Consider the following 21097-nt stretch of genomic DNA (forward strand, 5'->3'; position numbering starts at 1 on the left):
GCATTAGAACAGAAAGTGTAACAACTCAAAAAGTTGAAGTCAGAGAAGAAAGGGAAGCTTTAAAGTTGTTACAAAGCTGGCTTTGAAGAAAGATCATAAGCCAAAGAATTCAGGTGGCTGGGCAGCACCTGTGGCTCAAAGGAGGAGGGCACTGGTCCCATATACCAGAGGTGGCAGCTTCAAACCCAGCCTCTGGCCAAAAACTACAAAAAAAAATAATAATAATAATAATTCAGGTGCTCTGTAGAAGCAGGAAAAAGTAAGGAAATATATTCTCCCCTAGAACTTCAAGAAAAAGTAAAGACTTGTGGACACTTTGATATTTAATGCAATTAGACCTGTTTCAGACATCTGACCTTCAAAAGTATAAGACTAGAAATTTATGTGTTTTTTTTTTTTTTTTTTTTTTGGCCGGCGCTGGGTCTTCACCCACCACCTCTGGAATATGGAATTGGCTCCCTACCCTTTTAAGCCACAGGCGCTGCCCAGTTTATGTTGTTTTAAGTCTATGCTTTTGGCAAATTTATTCTATCAGTAATAGAACTTTAATAGAGAAATGGTAGGTTTGAGTTGGATACCAAGTAAGATATTGTGTAGAGGGAGAAAATGTGTCTACTGACAGTATTTGGAGGTGCCTAGCCTGTAGTGGTAGTTGAAACTACAGGTAGTTTTCATGAGATCTGATCCTTGAGTAGTATACAAATTAAGGACAAAGGAGGATCAAGTTTAAGTCATGGAAATACACACAATGCCAGATAACAAAAGAGGGATTTGTGGAAAAGAGAAGGACAAATAGACTGGCGAAAAGCAAGAGAGACAGACACTAGGGCAGACAAAGGGGGAGAAAGTCGCCAACAGGAGGGAGTAATACATAACTACAGAAGTGCCTTACAGTGAAACAAGGCTTGTAAATAGCTGAATGGATTTAACAAAAGATTAATAGGACCTCAGTCGAAACAATTTCAGTGGCACGACAGAGATGATGAGAACCCACCAGGGGCTCCCGCGGTAAACGAAAGATCTGAATGGAGGCCAAGAGGTTTTCACTTGTAAGAAACACGAAATATGAGCGATATAAACACTTAACATAGAGGAGCAGGGGGTTGCCTGAACGTACAGACGTGTGTGTTTGTGAGAGAGAGGGTTTGTTAGCCGTGTGCTTTTAAGATGAGAAAATATTGAGTCTGCTGTAGATGAAGAGAGAAAGGGGTTGAGGAATGTGGGGAAACAAGGAAAAGGTAAATAGAAGTCTCCAGAGGTGTGAGTTACACCACCTGGCAGGGTCACATCTGCGTCAAAATGGAAAGAAATGACAGAAGCATGGGTCTCACGGTTGAAAGCTTTTGTACTCTTAAATGGGTGCAAGACCAAGAAGTTCTGAAAATTTCTGACTAGTTGACTCACATTTCTTGTCAACATGGAATCAGGTGTTTGTGAATACAGTTATGCTTAGATGAATGAAGTGAGAAACCGAGGTGCAATTGAAAGACAAGGTTCTAACTGAATTTTTAAAAACTGAGCTTGTCTAGCAGTAACGCTTTAGCATTTCAAAGACCCACGTTCTTGTGTCTGTCCTTTCTGTCTTAGTAGCACGGGTAAGGGGAGGGTAACACATGTAATCATGTGTTCCATGAGCTACAAATAAACTGTTGTCATCAGGAAGAAGGAAGTTTTCAGGTAAAACAAAGAATTGGAGGAGGCAATTTTAACAGAACTTGTTAATAGCCCAAGTTTCCAGGGGAGTGTGTAGCTGATTCAGCGTGTTTAGACAATACTGAGAACGTGGCAGAAACTATTTGTGAATACAGCAGGATTCAGTTATTTCGTTATATGCTTTGAGGTCTAGGTTAGACTTCTGTTTTTTTTTTTTTTTTTGATAGAATGTAAAAGTTATTTTAATATAGTTTTCTTGAATTTTTTTTTTTTTTTTGAGACAGAGCCTCAAGCTATCCCCCTGGGTAGAGTGCCGTGGCATCACAGCTCACAGCAACCTCCAACTCCTGGGCTCAAGCGAGTCTCCTGCCTCAGCCTTCCAAGTAGCTGGGACCACAGGCACCCACCACAACACCCAGCTATTTTTTGGTTGCAGCCGTCATTGTTTGGCGGGCCTGGGCTGGATTTGAACCCGCCACCTTAGGTGTATGTGGCTGGCGCCTTATCCACTTGAGCCACAGGTGCTGAGCCAGTTTTCTTGAATTTTAAAGATAGGTTTTTTTTATACTTATTTTTTATTAAATCATAACTTTGTACACGATGCATTTATGGGGTTCAGGGTACTGCTCTGATATACAATGTGAAATGTTTACATTGAACCAAGTAACTTCTTATTGTAAACTTTACTGATGCAGGCTAATTTTGTTTTACTTACTCATTTTTCTATCGCTTAGAATTCAGTATATGTGTGAGTTAAAATATGTAAAGTCAAAGTGACCCTTACACCTTTAGTGGTGACAGTTCCATCCCTAAAAAGAAATGGCCCAAGGTCAGTTACAGATTATTGAATCACACCTTCATTAAGCCAGACACAATTAGAATTAATGGAATTTTCTGAACAACAAAAATAGGTTATGCTAAAGTTTTGCTGACTAAACAGCAATGTTATTGCCATGGATTAGATACTAAAATGACCTCAAGTAATTTTCTTGATAATTGTGTGATGGTACACTATCTTCCATATTACTTTAAAGAAACACTTACCTAGATAATATGATATCTAAAAAGAGTAAATGATTATTATGTCAGTATGCTTTACGAGTAGGGAAAAAGACTATGGCTAATATAAACTATAATATGCATTGTACTTATACGTATTTCTGATACAATTTGTTAAAATTAAGAGAAATGTTTATAAAATTGATTTCAAAATAGTTACCTTACGTAGAAACCATGAAAAAATCAATAACCTATTTTATAAAGACTTTAACATGCCCTTCATATTTTTTTCATATTCTCTACCTACCTAATTTTATTTTATTTATTTTTAAAATAAGGACTCATTTAATTGTTTAATTGACACATAATAGTTGTACATGTTTTTGAGCTGCACAGTGATGTTTTGAATACATATAATATTTATAAGCATCAGATTAAGGTGGTAATTAGCATATCTATCATATCAAACATAGATCATTCCTTTATGTCAGGAACAATTAATATCCTTCTTCTAGCTATTATTATTCAGTACAGTCATCCTGCAGCTGTACAGAACAATGAAAATAGTTCCTCCTATCTAGCTGTAATTTTCTATCTGTTAACAAATTTCTTTTTTTTTTAAATTTACTCATTTAACAAATATTGATTGAGTAATCCCAGGTACCATTGATCTTCTTTTATTTATTCATTTTAATTTTCTCTATACATATATACATATATATACATGTGTTTATTTGGTTTCCCCTTTTTGCCTTCACAAAATTAAAAGGCTTAAAATTTAATAACATAACAATGTTTAAGATAAGGATCAGAAACAGAAACCTCCTAAAGAACAAATGAAGATAAATACATTCAGGAAAGAAATCAGACAATGGCTGCAACAAAATATTGAGCAATAATAATAACGCAAAAAAAGTAACAGATTTCTTCTTGTATCTCTCTTTCTCCTATTCTGAGCTTCTAGTATACTGTGTTCTACTTTTTGTGATCAATATTTTTTAGACTCTACATATGAGTAAAAACATGAGAAATTTAATTTCCTGTTCCTGGATTGTCACTTAACATAATGTGCTCCATGTCCTGTCCATAAATGACAGGATTTCATTCATTTCTATAAATAGATAGTACTTCCCTGTGTATGTGTACCAATTTTTTTTCCCCGTTCCTCTGTTGTTGGACACTTAGAGTGGTTCTATATCTTAGCTATGGTGAGGATTCTGCAATAAACATGGAGATGCAGAGAATATACTACATTTGTAGTGGGATTTCTGCATCCTATTTTCATTCTATTTATAGTTATTTGAGCTACCTCCCTAATGTTCTACATAATATCTGTACTAGTTTACATTCCCACTAAACCATGTATACGAATTCCATTTTCTTTATATACTGACCAGCATTATTATCTTTTTAATAATGGTCATTCAAATGGGGGTGAGATGATACCTCATTGTGATTTTGATTTTCATTTTCCTGTTAAATTGTGATGATTAGTATTTTCTCCTAAATTCTCTAGATGTTCTTATGTCCTCTTTTGAGAAATGCCTGTTCAGAACATGTGCCCATTTTTCAGTCTTATTGAAGAGGAGATTGAAATAATTGAGTTTCTTGTATATTTTGCATGTTGACCCTCTATTAGAAGAATAATTTGTCAATATTTTCTCTAATACTGCAGGTTGTCTTTTCACTTTGTTGATTGTTTCCTTTTCTATGTGAAAGTCTTTTTAGTTTGATATGATACAATTTGTTTATGTTTGTTTTTTTTTGCCTATGATTTTGAATACTTATTCATACTCTCCTTTCCTAGACCAGTGAACTAAACTATTTGTCCTATATTTTCTTCTAGTAGTCTCCTATTTTCAGGTCCTAAATTTAGGTGTTTGATTCATTTTGAGTTGATTTCTACATATGGTAAGGAGTTTTCTTCTTACGCTTATGAATACCCAACTTCCTCAGCACCATTTATTGATCAGCCCGGTACTTCCCAATGGGTGTTCTTCATGCTTTGGTCAAAAACCAATTGTCTATAGATACATGGATTAATTTCTAAGTCCTCAATTCAGCTGCATCAGCCTTTGTGCCTGTTTTTATGCTAGGACCATACTGTTTTGGTCATTACAGCTTCATAGTATGTTAAGGTCAGGAAAAGTGATGTCTTCAGCTTTATTACTTTGCTTAGGATTACCTTGGCTGGTCTAGGTTATTTCTGGTTCCATAGAACTTTTAATATTACTTTTCCTTTTTCTCTGAAGAATGTGATCGGTATTTAGATAATGATTGCATTGAATCTGTAGATTACAATGGGTAGTATGGTAATTTTGACAATATTAATTTTTCCGCTACATGAGCATAGGATGTTTTTTCATTGGTTTTATCATCTTCAATTTCTTTCACTGGTCATTTGTGGATTTTGTTGTGGAGGTCTTTCATCTCCTTCGTTAAACTTATTAACATATATTTTTGACAACTAATGCAAATGTAGTTGGTTTCTTGATATGTTTTCCAGCTATTTTATTATTAGTATACATAACACTAATAACAAAAATGAGTTTTTGAGTTTCATATGGTGATTTTTGTATCCTGCAACATCACTAAATTCATTTTTCAGTTTTAACAGTATTGGGGTGAGGCTTTAGGACTTAACTATAAGTTCACATAACCTATGGAAAAACCAAATTTGATTTCTTCCTTTCCCTTTTGAATGGCCTTTATTTTTCCATTGCCCATATTCTCTGGCTCGGGTTAGCAGTAATATGTTGAATAAGAGTGACAGCAATAACCATCTTTATTTTGTTTCAATTTTCAGAGAAAAATCTGTTAGCATCTTCCTATTCAGTGTGATGTTAGGTGTGGCCTGTGTTACTCAGGGGTACCTTAGGTTTTGTCATGTATGGCCTGTGTTACTCAGGGGTACCTTAGGTGTTGTCATGTATGGTCTGTGTTACTCAGGGGTACCTTTCTTCTATACCTAATTTATTCAGCATCTTTATCATGAAGATATGTTGAATTTGTATCAAATCTTTTGCTTTTCATGTTGAGATGATCATAAGATTTGTTCTTCACTCTGTTTATGTATCATGCTATATAGCGTTCTAAGTACTTTACATATATTGTGTTACCTAATCTTCACAAAATACATTTGAGTAATTTTTATTTTATTTCACAGGTAAGAAGACTTACTAAAATTAAAAAAAGAGAGAAGACTATGGTTTAGCTGGTGATCACATAAGTTGCTCAATATCACATGCTTAATGATGAAAGGACCTAGGATTTAAAACTAATTCATTGTAGTTACAGAATTTATGCCTTTAGCCACTAATACACGCATTATCTTTGATCCTGTCTGAGGTGTTCGTTTGTCTGACTTCATTTTGTTTCACATCGTCCACAGTAAAACAGTAAACAGGTATCAATTCAGCCAATTCATTTCATGAAGCTGCACCTGCATAAATGTTTGGGAATTTGTTAAAGCATTACGGAATTTGGGGCTAACTACATAGTAAAAGGAATTATGAGAAAGATAAAGAATCACTTTTAAGAAGTGTCTTAACTGTTATATTTTCATCCAAGGGAATAATATCAAAAAAAAAAGGATCTCTTGAAAGATAGCCCTATTATAGATGGCCTGATATAAGTCTACAAATATTCATTAAGCACTGTATGTGTGGCACTTAAAAAATCAGGAAAAAAAGACAAATAACCTCAACAATGTGGAGTTTAAGTTCTCTGTCTGATCTCCTCCATAAAATTTGCTTCCATTATGGGAGATGGGTAACTACAGGTACACATAAAGTGGTGTGTGTGTGTGTATGTGTGTGTGTGTATGGGCGGGTGTCTGAAAATAGTAAGAGCTAAGAGTAATATGGAGATGGGAAAACTTCTTTAGATAGAGTAATGGGAGTAGACATCCCTTAAAGTTGGCATTTGAACTGACAGATGAACTACAAAAAGGAACCCCCCAATTAAAATATTAACCAGGAGGCATTCAAGGCAGGGAAATCTGTTTTCCTTGTAAAATACATTATGTGCTCGGATATTTTCAAGAAGTTCCTCCTTATCTCCACAATTAGAGAAAATGGTTTAATTATCTTTTTTGGTGGTTGGGTTTACCTAACTAGATACGACTTGGCAAAAGTCAGAATGTTTTGTCCCCAGTGATTTAATCCCATCACTTCTGATTCTGGTTTTTGACTGCGATCATATATTCAGATCATTTAACTCTGCTCTAGTTTTCTTTTTTTTCCAAGTGATATTCAAAAATTAACAAATAGTTATTTAATCACCATGCAACAAGTGTGAGTTTAGAAAGTAGACTGTCATATATGTTAAGTAAAATTGGAATATTTTCGAGTGCTTCCTATATGTGATATAGACATTTTTAGAAGCACAAGTAAGATACCAATGGCATAAACCTGCCTTAGTGAAGTTTATAATTTCTTGGACATTTAGATTTGTTATAAATAATTTAGAGGTATTGGACCTGATAAGATAAAAGGAAGAGTAAAAGTAGGAAGAAGAAGAGGAGCAGGAGGATGAGGACAAGGGAAAGGGGAGAGAAAAGGTGGAAAGAGGGACAAAGATGGAGTAGGAGAAAAAAGAACCCTTCATGTTGGCCAAGGCTACAATTACCGGAACTTGAAATAAGAGAAAAAATTCGGATATGACACATTTTATTCTAAAATTGAGGGGAAAAAAACCTCATGAACATCATTATAGCCAATTTAAGTTAAAAATGTAGGAAAAAAGGAGCGAGAATTTATGGGACATTAATGGAGACATTTATTATTTTATTTGATTCGCCCTGGCGATTAACTTTTTACAAAATGTTTCAATGTTGGCATACTGATGAATAAACACACTTTATGTGTTAAATGTGCTTAAAATAACCTTGAAGGAAAAATTTCAAAGATAACAGTGTGGGCATAAGCCACTCCGTTCTCCTCCTACCTTTTCTCCGCCATTTCCGTCCTCGCCATATCACCTTTAAGTGGCATATAGAAACAACCTGCTCGGGGATGCCTTATGAGTTAGGGTGCTGTCGCAAATAATTTTGGAAAATTGCCATGACGTTTCAGTTTTCTAATCAGTGTACTTTTCAGATAAATGTACTTGTGTCCCTGTTCTTACAACTTTGTGGGAAAAAAAAAAAATTTTTAAGTGTCGGAGTTAATACACTTTTCACAGCAGGTAAAATATAATCCTATACACTCTTAACACACACAAAAATTACTTACCTCTGTTTAACTTTCTGACCTTTAAGTCAAAGACCACTTTTACTGGAAGCCTATCAAAAAACCTATTACGATGTCAAAAACGTTTGAAGATATATTATTATTTTCCTTTTTGTCTTACCTTTCAATGGAAAGTTTATCTCCTACTCAGTGGCCATCCTTGCAGATATGTGATAGAAAAACAGAACTTATTCTTCCTCCGTATCCTAGACCAGCACTTACATAACATATAAGTATAAAGTATATGTGGATGTTTATTTTATCTTTTGTCCACTTAAGAACATAGTTATAAATAGTGACAAAACTTTATAAGCTTAGAAAAGATTCAAAAAACTGTTCTTTAAAATCAATGATTAAAATTGTTTGCTCAATGTTAAATGATACGATAGACAAGATAATAGCAGAGAACAACATAAGCTTAAGTCTTTCAGTCTGAAATTCAGTTACACAGATTTATACAGTTCTAGAATTATGTGGCTCTGATATAATCATAGTAATATGAACCTAACCAAAAGGGCAAGGTCACGAACATGGGATCTATTAAATTAAGTTCTTTGTGGAAAACATGGCAAGTAAGACAAAGAAAGTATTTCTAACAAATTTATATTACACTTTGAGAAAAAAAGAAAACATTCTAGATTTTTTAAAACTAAAAACAGTCTAAAGCTTTAAATATTGTTATTTACGAACATTTTCATAAATGTAATGTAACTTGTCTTGTAACAATGTTCTTACTACTTTTACTTTTTTATATTAATGGTGAGCCTGATTGGCTTTCTGAATTAATTTCAACTTCTTCCAGTTCCAAATACTGTAATTCCAGCGTATCAAGCTGAGATCTAAAGATCATTTTTCTTCTACTTTCATGCATTTATACTCTTTCAAATATTATCAAAATAAAGGTTTATTTTATTTTATTGCTTGCAGGAAAAAGCCACACTTTTCTAAAATCCTAAGCAAACATTTAGAAACATATGGTAATTGAAAAAAATCATAATCTGGCACTATAGTAACAGCTTGTTTATGGAAGAGGATTTTGCGATTTGAATATTACTTGTCATCTAATCTGGCAAGAAGATGTAATATCAAACATGTACTTTATTTAGAAGAGACACAGCCTGTGGTTATGCAAAGTGATTCAACTTATACTGAGCTAAAGACTGAGTTCTAGTTGAAGTGAATATTTTGTAATAAGGCATCTCCTTGAGGTTATCAAAATTACAATTCGTAGCAACCATTTTAGAAAGAAACATTACATTGCATTATCCAATTGCTACTGCATCTATTTTGGAAAAATGGACTCATATTTTATGAGTTTTACAATGAAGCCTTCATGTCAATAAGTTGTATTACTCTCTGCGCAAGTGTATAAATCATCATTTATAAATCGATTCACATTTTAATATGCCAGAGGGTGGCTATTGAAAAGAATACTGTGACGAATCAGTTTGCGAATTGAATAATCATCACTTAATTTATCCCTCTGGATGCGTGTGGAGACGTGTTTGTTCATCTTTCTGAGTTCAAAGCACACTGTAGATCTAGAAATTTTGGACACTAACTTGAAAGAATTCGAAGATTGAAAAAAAATTAGACAAGTTAGCAGTGATTATGCAACCACCACTATTCAATTTTAAAAGGGATGGTGGTGAATATGCCAGCAAACTCAGATATCATGTTATTAACATCTCTCAGAAAAATGTATCTGTGTGAGTACAACAGTTTAGTGTCCTAACCATAGGCCGCAATTCACTAGTAAGTGTCGTGACCCCTTCAGCCCTAGTCTCGGTTGCTGCAGGAAGGAACCAGGCATGACACTGACTAGAAGCACAAGCTTGCAGGAGGTGGGCTGACCTTGAATGCGGGGTAGCCCCGAGCCACCTCCACAGTAGCCTTTTATTGAGACAGTACATAGCAGGTGAGGGGAGTATTAGACAATGACTGCATGCTTAAGGGTTGCTGTGGGCTCCGGCTCTTTCTCTGCAAGGAGCACCTCCGATGAGTTGCCGGAGGGTCGGCCCCCAAGCCATAAATCATCTTGCTCAGAGGTCCTTTGGCTCTCCGTGTCCACTACAAATAAGGCAATGTTTTTCCAGGTTCCACGGGATAATCATTTGTCTTTGCTTCTGTGTGCTACGTTATGCCTTTTCTTTCTTAGTTATAGCAAGCTGTATCCTCTTCCATAGTACATTTTTTTGATTGGCCAAGCAATGTTCTATTTAATAGACATTACAAGTGTAGCAAAAACACCTTGTTTACATTAGAGATAAGCACTGAACGGTTTTCAGTTACATGTGTACTACAGCATACAGATTGAGGACCATAACCAACATTTTTTTATAGGCACTATGTTACAATCAATATATTCCTTTGACTGTGAAATGGCTTCTGCTTCTGGATTAGTAGCTAACTAAAATTAACATGCAGAAACCTAAGATGATCCTTATGGAGATTAACTGAGATTTTAGAGAAAAATAAATGGTACAGATAATTCCACCAAGAACTGATATATTGTTTTGTAAATTGTTATTAAAATGTGATTGAATGGATTGGACTTATTTCTGTGCAACTGTATATGTCCTCAAACAAATAATCAAACTTGTAGTACCTGCTGTGAGAATATTGGATGTCTTCTCAATATACATGCAGAAATATGATTGCATCTAACATATAGGCAATTGAGATTACTCGGATAAAAGTAAGATTCAGACTTTGTCCTAAAAACTGCATAGTGGGAAGTTTCTCCTTTCTTTGAATCTAGGCTTAGCTGAGGCTTGTTTGGCCCATGAGACATGAGCCAATATATCAAAGGAGGTGAAAAAGTCCTTAGGAAACAGAACTTGTCCTCTGGCTCCACATAGAATGCTGATATCGTCCTGTGGACACAGTGAGACAGCGAGGGTGACATGGTGAGACTCTATCTCAAAAAAAGAAAAAAATAATAATAGAAGAACTTGAGGCAATGTGGTTGGCAGTGGGCCGACTGCAAGATCTGTGAGTGAGATTGTACTACAGTACATGGCCCTCAGAGAGCCCCCACCTGGCCAGAGAGATCGGCTGAGCCAGGTTAGACTCAAAGAATGATCACCTGCCTTCATAGAATGAAGAAAATGCTACAGATTAGTTGTTTTAAACCCCTAGGTTTAAGGTAGTTGGTTACACACCAAGAGTTAACTGGTGTATTATTAGAATCAAATAGACAGGTATAATTCTAGGGTGATGATTGGCAATGTCTCCTTACAGAAATACTGACATTCTCTATCAGTTAGTTTCCTATTCTGTAAAATAGGGTAGCTAAAAATTATCTTAGAAGCTTTATATATAAATTACAAGTAGGTTCAAATCTTCTGTACTACCCCTGGAATGTAGTAAGAATGTAATATATTTTCATTATCTTTATTTAAAAAATTCTGTAAGTTGAAACACATATCATTTAAAAAAGAAGAACAAAATCATCTCAGAAAATTTGTTAAATTTAATTATATGGATATTCAGATACTTTCCATTCTGGGAGTTAATCTGGACTTTCCATTCTGGGAGTTGATCTGGATACTTCAAGCCTTGTAATAAAGCAAACGTATGAAACTGAAACTTGGTAGTGACCTCCTAAAAAATGTATTCAACCAATAATATTGGACTACTATGCTATCAATATAAATACTGTAGTATTACTATACCATTAACATAGGAGGTGTGTCGGTCTGCTTATGTTGCTGTAAATTAATACCCGTGGTTGGGCATTTACAAAGAAAGTAATTTTATTTGGCTCCTGGTTCTGCAGGCTGCATAAGAAGCACAGCAGCAGTGTCTGCTTCTGGTGAGGGTTGCAGGGAGCCTCCCCTCAGAGCAGGAGGCAGAAAGACAAGAAAGGCAGTGAGAGCGAAAGAGGGGAGGGAAATGTCAGGCTCTTTTACATTTTTATCTTTTTATTGTTTGGGATTCATGACGGTACAAAGAATTAGGTTATATTGATTGCAATTGTTAGGTAAAGTCCCTCTTATAATTGTGTCCCTCTCTGAAGAGGTGTGCTATACACTGAGACCCCCCATCCCCCTCCCTTTTCCCCTCTCCCCAATACCCTCATTTCCCTACCCCATCCCTTGTATTAGATCATCTACTGCCTTCACATTGGATTCTTGCCCCTCCATTCTTGTGTTGCTTTACTAAAAAGAATGTGGGGCAACACCTGTGAGTAGGGCACCTGGCCCCATATACCGAGGGTGGCGGGTTCAAACAATTTATCCAGCTAAAACTGCAACAAAAAATAGCCAGGAGTTGTGGTGGGCACCTATAGTCCCAGCTACTCGGGAGGCTGAGGCAAGAGAATTGCTTAAGCCCAAGAGTGAGAAGTTGCTGTGAGCTGTGATGCCACAACATGAGGGGAACAGACTGAGACTCTGTCTCAAAAAATAAATAAATAAATAAATAAAAATGAAGAAAATATAAAAAGAATGTGTTCCAACCTCATTCAGGTTAATACAAAAGATGTAAAGTCTCCATCTTTTTAAATAGCTAATAGTATTAGTATTAGCTAAATAGTATTACATGGTATATTTCAGGCTCTTTTACATAATCAGTTTTCACTACCGTTAAGTTATCAATAAACTATTCATGAGTGAACATGACCCAAACACCTCCCACTGGGCCTTACCTCCAACACTGAGAATCACATTTCAAAATGAAATTGTAGGGGAAAAATATCCAAACTAGGTATATTAAACTAATGCTGTGTAATTTTGTCTTGATGATTTTATCTTTTTTGAGCTTTCTTGGATACACGTGTGTGTGAAATGTACTCAATACCTCCCTTAATATTAGGAAAAGGAATCTTTGCAGTTCATTATTTAATGAACTTATCCCAAATGAACGAAATAAAACTTCTGAAACCAGAGGTAACTATTAACAAAAGAAAACAAACATAGTACTATTTATACTTAAGAAAAAAATAGTGGAAGGCCATTTTATGGTCAGAGTTACAGAGAATATTCCCCCCAAAGGGCAAAAACTTAATATGAATGTATGAAATCATAAACATACTTGTAAAAATACTTGTAAGTTGAATTTTTAATTTAAAGGCAAATAATTGATTGGAAAACAGGGTTTCAACAAATTACTAGAAGAAGTTTATTAAGCATCCATTTTTACGTGCCTACCATATGTCAATTATAATAATAGTTCACAAGAATCTCATAAAAACCGACACAAACATGAGCAATTTTATCATCAAGTATTCATGTATCCTATTTTTTCATCAATTAAATCCATGTATATTTAGCATATTAAGTTTCTACAGCACATTAAACTCTGATAGTTTCTGGACGTTCAGTGGCAGAGATAAAAAGCACAGCTACTGCTCTCAAGGAGATAGGGAGGAAAGAATACATATTCAATGATAACACACCAAAATGCAAGGCAGGAAAATGGAGATAATTATTATAAATGCTTGGCAACAAAATGCTGTAAGAATTATTCGCTCTGGGCCAACACAGGCAGGGGACACGGCAAATAGATCAGATAATGAGCAATACAGATAAAGTTCACAGAGAGGGTTACTACTGAAAAGGAATTTTCAGCCAAAAATTAGGTGTCCAGTAGCATGCACCTGCAGGAAAAATCAGATAAGCGCTGAGAAACTAAAACTTGATTAATATTGTCAGCTCCTTTCATTGTGTACAGAGAGCTTTGTCGTATTTTAAGGAAATGTTCCCCAGCTTATATGAATCTTCTGAATGGAGCAGATTAGATTTGCCTCTTCCACATTCTTCTGTGATAAAGTAGCCTTCAGTATGAATTTTTCTTTTTCTCTACTCAAAGAAAATCTCCCATAATCAGGACCCTGTATTATCAGAGTTACTGGCATCACTTTTCAGTCTATAATGCATTGCAAGAATTCTGTGTGCTGGCAATTTACCCTCTGCATCTGCACAGTAAGAAAGGTAACTTTAGGAGAGAAATTAAGTTAGAACTCTGGCTGTTTCAGAAGGTAGAATCTACGTAGTCAAATAGTCGATGCCTCTTGTGTTTTTGTTGGATTTTGGTTGAGTAACAGAGTATATATTTCTAATTTAGGGGTGGTTGGTAAGGCTAAGTCAAAACCTTGTCCCATTCATCTCCTGAATATAAGATGTTTTGTTTTTGCAGATCAGCATACATCATTCTGATTGTTTATAAGTCAAATTTCTTCTATATTTGGATTCCGCCTCACTCCTTAGTGTCCATAGAATCACGTGGAAGATTTGTCAAGGGACATATTGTTGAGCCCCATACCCAGAATTTCAGTTTAGCATGTCTAAGGCGGGGTCCAACTGTTTACATTTGTTAACAATTTCCCTTGTGATACTGGTGTTGCTGGTTCAGAGACCACACTTTGAGAACCACTGCTCTAGTTACTGAAATTTTTTTCTTAGACATTCGTAGATGTTTAAATGTCATGTTTTTATTAAAGAGTATGGATTTGGCTTTCCTTCAGATGTATCTTTAGGAATATTTTAATAACTATTTAGATGATCTATATGGGAATGATAAATGCCAGGAACATCAACCAGAAATGAGCACAGAAATGGCACCAGCCTGAAATACTACATTTATTTCTCTATAAAGCGATAAAGAAAGCATAAAGCTTCATGTAGGAGTAATTACCTAGTTGGGGATGAATCAGTGCTGGCTTCCATTATTGAAACACTTTTATAAATCATTAAACATATGTGTCTTTTGGAAGTTACAATTAAGTTACTATCACTTAGAATAGCTTTAGACTAATTAATACTTAATTTAAAATATCATTTGACTTCTAAAATTACCTCTGCATATAGTTTATTTATTTATTTATTTTTACAAGTCTGTAGTTTGTAAAACCTAGACTTACTGAGTAATTGATCAAGGAACTTTAATTTGCCATTTTCTGCTACTTTTTGGGTAAGATTCCAAATATGATGGTGCTTACATTGGGATTATTTCAACAATAAAGTCAATGCCATCTTTGAGCAATCATTCTGAACTTTTTAAGGAGATTTTTGAACTCTCATATAATCTATCATCTAGTGTTTGCCAGTCATCAATAAATCCAATTGATCGTAGTACATAAATTTTATGATGTTCTGACTTCTGGTTGACTTTCATAAAGTTAGCTTGATTTTATATGAAATAATTTTGATGTTCAAAGCATATTTACACTAGCTAAAATGCATTTAAGTTCGTTCCAGTTGAAAACTTTTTGGGGAAGCATTCTTTCCCCCAGCCTATGTTAGACTATGTCTCCCTACTGAGAACAACATGCACGGTACAGAGGGTTTAATTTTTCTTACTTTACTATCTTAGGTCAATCTTCTATTTGAGCTCCTTGAACTCGAACATTCAGTAGAAGCATAGATAACTTCAATGAAAAATGTCTTAGAAGTTGACCCCCTGAGATAGCCTTTCTCTTTCAATTTGGAAATCTTGGTTGGAGTATGCATGATGAAGATAGGCCAAGTAAACGTGATCGCCTGAATATTTTAGGCACCTCATTCACCCTGCTCTAGCTCTAAATGGATGTTATATTCATTACCTACTGCTGCCTAGCAAGTCACTTCAAATTCAGTGGCTTCAAACAAAAATAAACATTTATTATCTCAGTTTCTCAGAGGCATGAGACACAAATGCAAAAATATGAATACCCAAATTCAAACTAGGTGGTTTTGGCTCTGAGTATCTCCTGTGGTTTCAGTCAAGATGTTGGCACTGACTGCAGTCATGTGAAAGCTTAACTTGGGTTTGTGGAACTGCTTCCCACATAGATTCTTTATTGCCTGGCAAGGTAAGGTAAGTTCTCTGCAGGAAACTCAGACTCTCTCAGCATTTCAATGTCTCCTTATGGGGCTGGCTTTCTCCAGAGTGAGTCACCTAACAGAAAACAGTGGAAACCACCACGACTTCAAAGACTTACCCTTGGAAGCCATACTTTGTGATTTCTGAATTAACCTGTTTTTTCACCTCTCCATTCTATTCAATGTGAGGGAGACTAAACAAGAGAATGGATACCATCTCAAAGAATAGCTACCACATATTGCAAACAAAACCGTAGGGAATTCTCTTATTTATCATAATTTTGTGATCAAAGGCCAGGATATGACCAATTACTATTTTTCCATCAATTTTGCTTACTTTTTGAGAATGAAGATGGGTTTTCTATGCTTTTCTATGCTTTTTCTCTCCCCAGAAGAACTCATCCTATGTGTGTGATTTACTCCTGAAGTTTGCTTACTGCATGTCCTTTATTTACTCCAGACTCCTTTTTTGTTAGTCACTATTTTCTTAGGCTAATGTATTAGTGTTCATATATTAGTAAATTCTAACACACACAAGAACACTCTGGAGGATATCGTTTGTATTTGAATATTTCAAATTTTATAAAAGAATAAGTAAGACATTCAGGTCATCAATAGATATTCAACTACTCATAAACCTTGTCACAATTATGTTTAAATTTCAGCTCAGCTGGTAGGTTTACATCAGCTACTCTGCAATCCCATGTTTTCATTCATACAGCATTCCTTTCCCTTGAAGCTAATAATTATATTGTTTCTCCTAAGTAAAGGTTGTCTATAATTATAGCCTCAGCTATTTTCTGTAGACTATCTTTACTCACTCATCCAGACTTGTCTCCTGAGCTTCCATCCCAATTTTCAACTGCCATTGTGAACTGAAAATAGACTGCCGTTTGGACTCGGATAGACGCATTACAGATTTAGATAACAACCTTGTAACTGAGTTAGCATTTTGTATTTGGCACATTACCTAATAACTCTGAGCCTCAGTTTTCCTTTTGTATAATGAAAATAATATTACGTCCTTAGCCAATCTATAGTGAGGATTATCAATTATAATGCATGACAGTGTTGCCAACTAGAGGTGATTCTGTCACCCGGCGGACATTTAGCACTGACTAGAAATATTTTTGTTGTTGCTATTGCAACTGAAGAAGAGAGATTAGGTATCTACGGTGAGGAGGCTAATGTGCTATTCAACATATTACAAGGCATAAGGCAGACTTCCAAATTAGGATAATTTTACACGTTAACTTGCTTAGGCCACATGCTTCCTAGTTATTTGGTCCAACATTTTGGGGGGGTGTTTCTTTGCAGGTGTTTTTGGATAAGATTATCATTTAAATAAGTAGACAGAGTCAAGAAGATTGGTTACCGTAATGTGGGTGGACCTCATTATATCAGTTGAAGGCATAAATTGAATAAATAGACTGACATTCCCTGAGTAAGATATAATTTTTCCTGCATGACTGCCTTTAACTGAGACATTGGCTTCTTCCTGCCTTCAAACTTCAGCTGAACTGTTACTTTTTGTAGATACTTACTCTGCCGAGTCACCCTCCAGATTTTGGGACTTATCAGCTTCTCTAACTGTATAAATCAATTGTTTATAATTTTACAAACAAACTAACACATACCTGATTGATTCTGTTTCTCTGGAGAATCCTAATACTCACAAGAAACAATTATCTGTCCCCAAATGTCAAAAGTGCCCAGAGTGAGAAACCTTGATATACGTAAGCCTCTAGTACACTACGTTATATGTGAAAGGTGATCAAAGCATATTCAGTGAAGGAGAGTATCTGTAGACATTTAGACTGAAAAATCAAGCAACTGTACAATTAAAAACTATTATTTAATATAAATGTAAATGTCAAGTACAACGCCCCTATATTAATTAGGTGAATATGGTAAACTCACTATTCAAACAAAGGGTAAGGCGTGGTGGCTTATGTCTGTAATCCTAGCACTCTGGGAGGTTGAGGTGGGTAGATTGTCCTGAGCTTACTGGTTTGAGACCAGCCAGAGCAAGAGCGAGACCCCCTCTCTAATAATAGCTGTGCATTGTGGCGGGTGCCTATAGTCACAGTTACCCGAGAAGCTGAGGCAAGAGAATCACTTGAGCCCAAGAGTTTGAGGTTGCTGTGAGCTGTGACACCACAGCACTATACCAGGGGTGACAAAGACTGTATATATATATATATAGACTGTATAAATATATATACATACTTATAATAATTTACATTTGTCATCAAAGTGATATGTAGTTCTTTTATAATATTCATTACAAATTTTTGGTTTTCCAATACTTTGGTAGTTCAAATCTTCAGTAGTTCTCTGGGTTTTTTATTTAGTGCCTGGTTAGGTGGTCTATTTATTGTTCATTAATATGTTACTTTATTTATGTCTATGTTAGGTGATTATAATAAAGCATTTCTTAACATTTTCTCTCTCTGTTGTCTTTCCTCTGTTTGATTTTGGTGATAACAGTATTTCCAGATATATCTAGAACAAACTTCCCCATTCAAATTTAATCTAGATGTTTGGATAATGAGTATTCTGTATCTGCAGAAGAAAACATATTCTCATAAAAGTTGCCACGTACATTCTATTCATATTTTTTTTTTTTTTACCAAAGATGACATTGTGTTTTATAATTTTTTAACTACTTACACTCAATTGTTGGGGGATTATTTTTTTTTTGATATTGAGTCTGATATATGTGTGTATGTGTATATGTATATATTTTTTCCTCCAAATTACTGAGGCAGGAAAACAAGGCTGCCCACTCATGGCAGTCCTGACAATGGTCTTTAGGGGCTTTTGTTGGCCTCCATCCTTGCCTGAGGAAAACCTGGACCCTCCACAACCCCAAGAGAGAGAGGCCCTGAGTCCTTTATTTTTGAACCAAGAGTAATTATCCAGATAGTGAGAGTGACATTCTTTCAGAGATTTTCTTTTAACGTTCATCAGACAATGGATATAATGAGATCTGAAGGGAGCTGTATTATGTTCCTGAGAAAAAGAGGAGCAAAGAAAGGGAGGAAAAATGAAAAGAGAGAGGCAGAAATAAATTGAGAAAGTAAATATTCTCTCCTCAAAACAGTATTTCAACAAATTTCTTAAAGCTCTTTTCTTCTACTTTATTATAGAAGCACAGATATTTTATGTTTTGGAATTTATTTTAGATTTCATGGGAATTAAATGGGAAAATAAGAATATTTATTATAGTTTTATATATGTTTAAAAACATACATACTTTAGTATACATGAACAATATAAAGATAATTCAATAATCCATAATGTTATGCATTTACAGTGGGATAAGGATGAAAATATGCATTTGTTTATATAGCGTAGTCCACTTTGAGGACTCACCCCTTAAAGTTGATATGAAATATTATTTTATTAGTAAAGGAAAATATGTAGAACCCTATGTTTTAGGTCCTGGTGACCACGGATCCCGTAATTCCTTACCTGTTCCAAAGCAGATAGATTTATGTTCATCAGGCAGTATTTGGCAAACCAATCTCTTCATATAAACTCCGTCTTCTGGATCATAATGCCCTCTGTTTTTACAAATACTTACAAAGTCATTCTTTTCAGAACTTTGCCATCTCAAGCACAATGTATTTCTGCAAGTTTACTTTTTTTTTTTCCCCACTGAATCTCTAACCCCTCTCCTTAGTCCCAGAAATCCAACATTTTCCCTATCTATACAGTACTTTTGCCAGTTCCCCAATCACATCACCTTATCATCATGGAGTCTGATTTAAGATTACTTAAAATTGGCTCGGTGCCTGTGGCCCAAGCAGCTAAGGTGCCAGCCACACAGCTGAGCTGGCAGATTTGAATCCAGCCCAGGCCCGCCAAACAATAATGATTGCTGTAACCCAAAAATGGCCAGGTGTTGTGGCAGGAGCTATAGTCCTAGCTACTTGGGAGGCAGAGGCAGGAGAATTGCTTGAGCCCAGGAGTTGGAGGTTGCTGTGAGTTGTGATGCCACACCACTCTACCCAGGGTGACAGCTTGAGGCTCTGTCTCAAAAAATATATATATTCATTAATTTTTTTTAAAAAGATTACATAAAATTAGGATTTCAAATATAAAGAATTATTTTGATCTACCGATGCTTACCTTCAAGTAGGTATGCATATACACGTATGTATTTCCGGAATCATCAATGTCAAGGATGATGCTGTAGTTACTCCTTATCCCCCTGACCAGAGGACCTCGCTCAATAAATAGTAAGTTTCTACCACGTGCCAGGAACGAGACAGGGAAAATATAATGGCAATCCAATGAGAATGACTCATGCCCTCACTGGACATGTAAAACAGAAATTAAGCCCCATTAATACCATTTATTTTTCTCATTTTGTTTTCTGCTTTTGGTGTTGTTGACAGAATGCATGTTTGTTGACTACTGATAATTATGCATATACTGTCTATCATTTACTATGAAAGAGAATTTATTTTCATAACCAAGTTAACAAATATTAAGGAAACCTTAACTATTGCTTAATTTTACTTTCACTGTCATGAAAGAATGAATTGGTGGTATATTTTCTGTAAATGCATATGTGAATGGCAGCTCTGCTGGACAGAAAATTATTGAATGACAATCTTTTCTGTTGGAAACTCCCTGGAGATTATCCTATTGTCCTCAGCTAGATTTTATTTTTCTGTTGGTAACTGATTTTCTTTGCCTGAATGCTTAAAGAGATTTTTTCATTTCATTTAACCTTCATATAATCTTCAGTATGGATTGTTCATCAGTTCCTAATTTTGTCTGATTTACAGTGAATCCCCTTCGCGAAAGACCCACTTTAAGTTTCATGTTATTGTACTTTTAAAAACATTATTTATTTCTTTTTTTCCAAAAATACTTAATAATAATCTATCTATGAACAAGTCACTGTGCTTCCACTAAGGATGTGTTTTAACATAAATAAATGACACTTATACTTTGGAAATTTAGACTAAGCTGTACATCCTTTATTAATGTTGAAATTGGTATTAGGTAAATACTGAATATAGGTGACTGTTGCAGTACCCAGCAATGTTTTCTTTCTTTCTTTCTTTCTTCATTTTTCTAACACAGTTTCCTCAGTGGGAGATGACACTCAAGATATAATATGTAGTATAATGAAAAAATTAAATGTCATCTGAAAGTATATGACTCACACCTTAACTAGACATACACGAGGGCCTGAGACTGTGGAGGTTCTTTTAAAGTGGTGACAGTATGGGGCTGGCTCCCTACTCCTTTGAGCCACAGGCACTGCCCAAAACTTCTGTGTTTTATGTGTATCATACTCATTATTACCTTTTATATTTTAAATATTTTAATTATATTATATATTAAATATTTAAATTATTTAATTATAGGTGACAGTATGGGGCTGGT

General features: G+C 35.2%; 1 protein-coding gene and 1 non-coding gene across 2 annotated transcripts in view; one reads left to right on the forward strand and one right to left on the reverse strand.

Moving 5' to 3' along the window:
* Nucleotides 1-21097, forward strand: part of MGAT4C (MGAT4 family member C) — a 719505-nt gene that overhangs the window by 214710 nt on the left and 483698 nt on the right. The window lies entirely within an intron of this gene.
* Nucleotides 18445-18575, reverse strand: LOC111723061. The gene has a single exon (XR_002771687.1).

The sequence above is a fragment of the Otolemur garnettii genome, unplaced genomic scaffold (genome assembly GCF_000181295.1).
Source record: "Otolemur garnettii isolate 467f Iridium unplaced genomic scaffold, OtoGar3 scaffold00007, whole genome shotgun sequence".
In the NCBI taxonomy this organism is placed as follows: domain Eukaryota; kingdom Metazoa; phylum Chordata; class Mammalia; order Primates; family Galagidae; genus Otolemur; species Otolemur garnettii.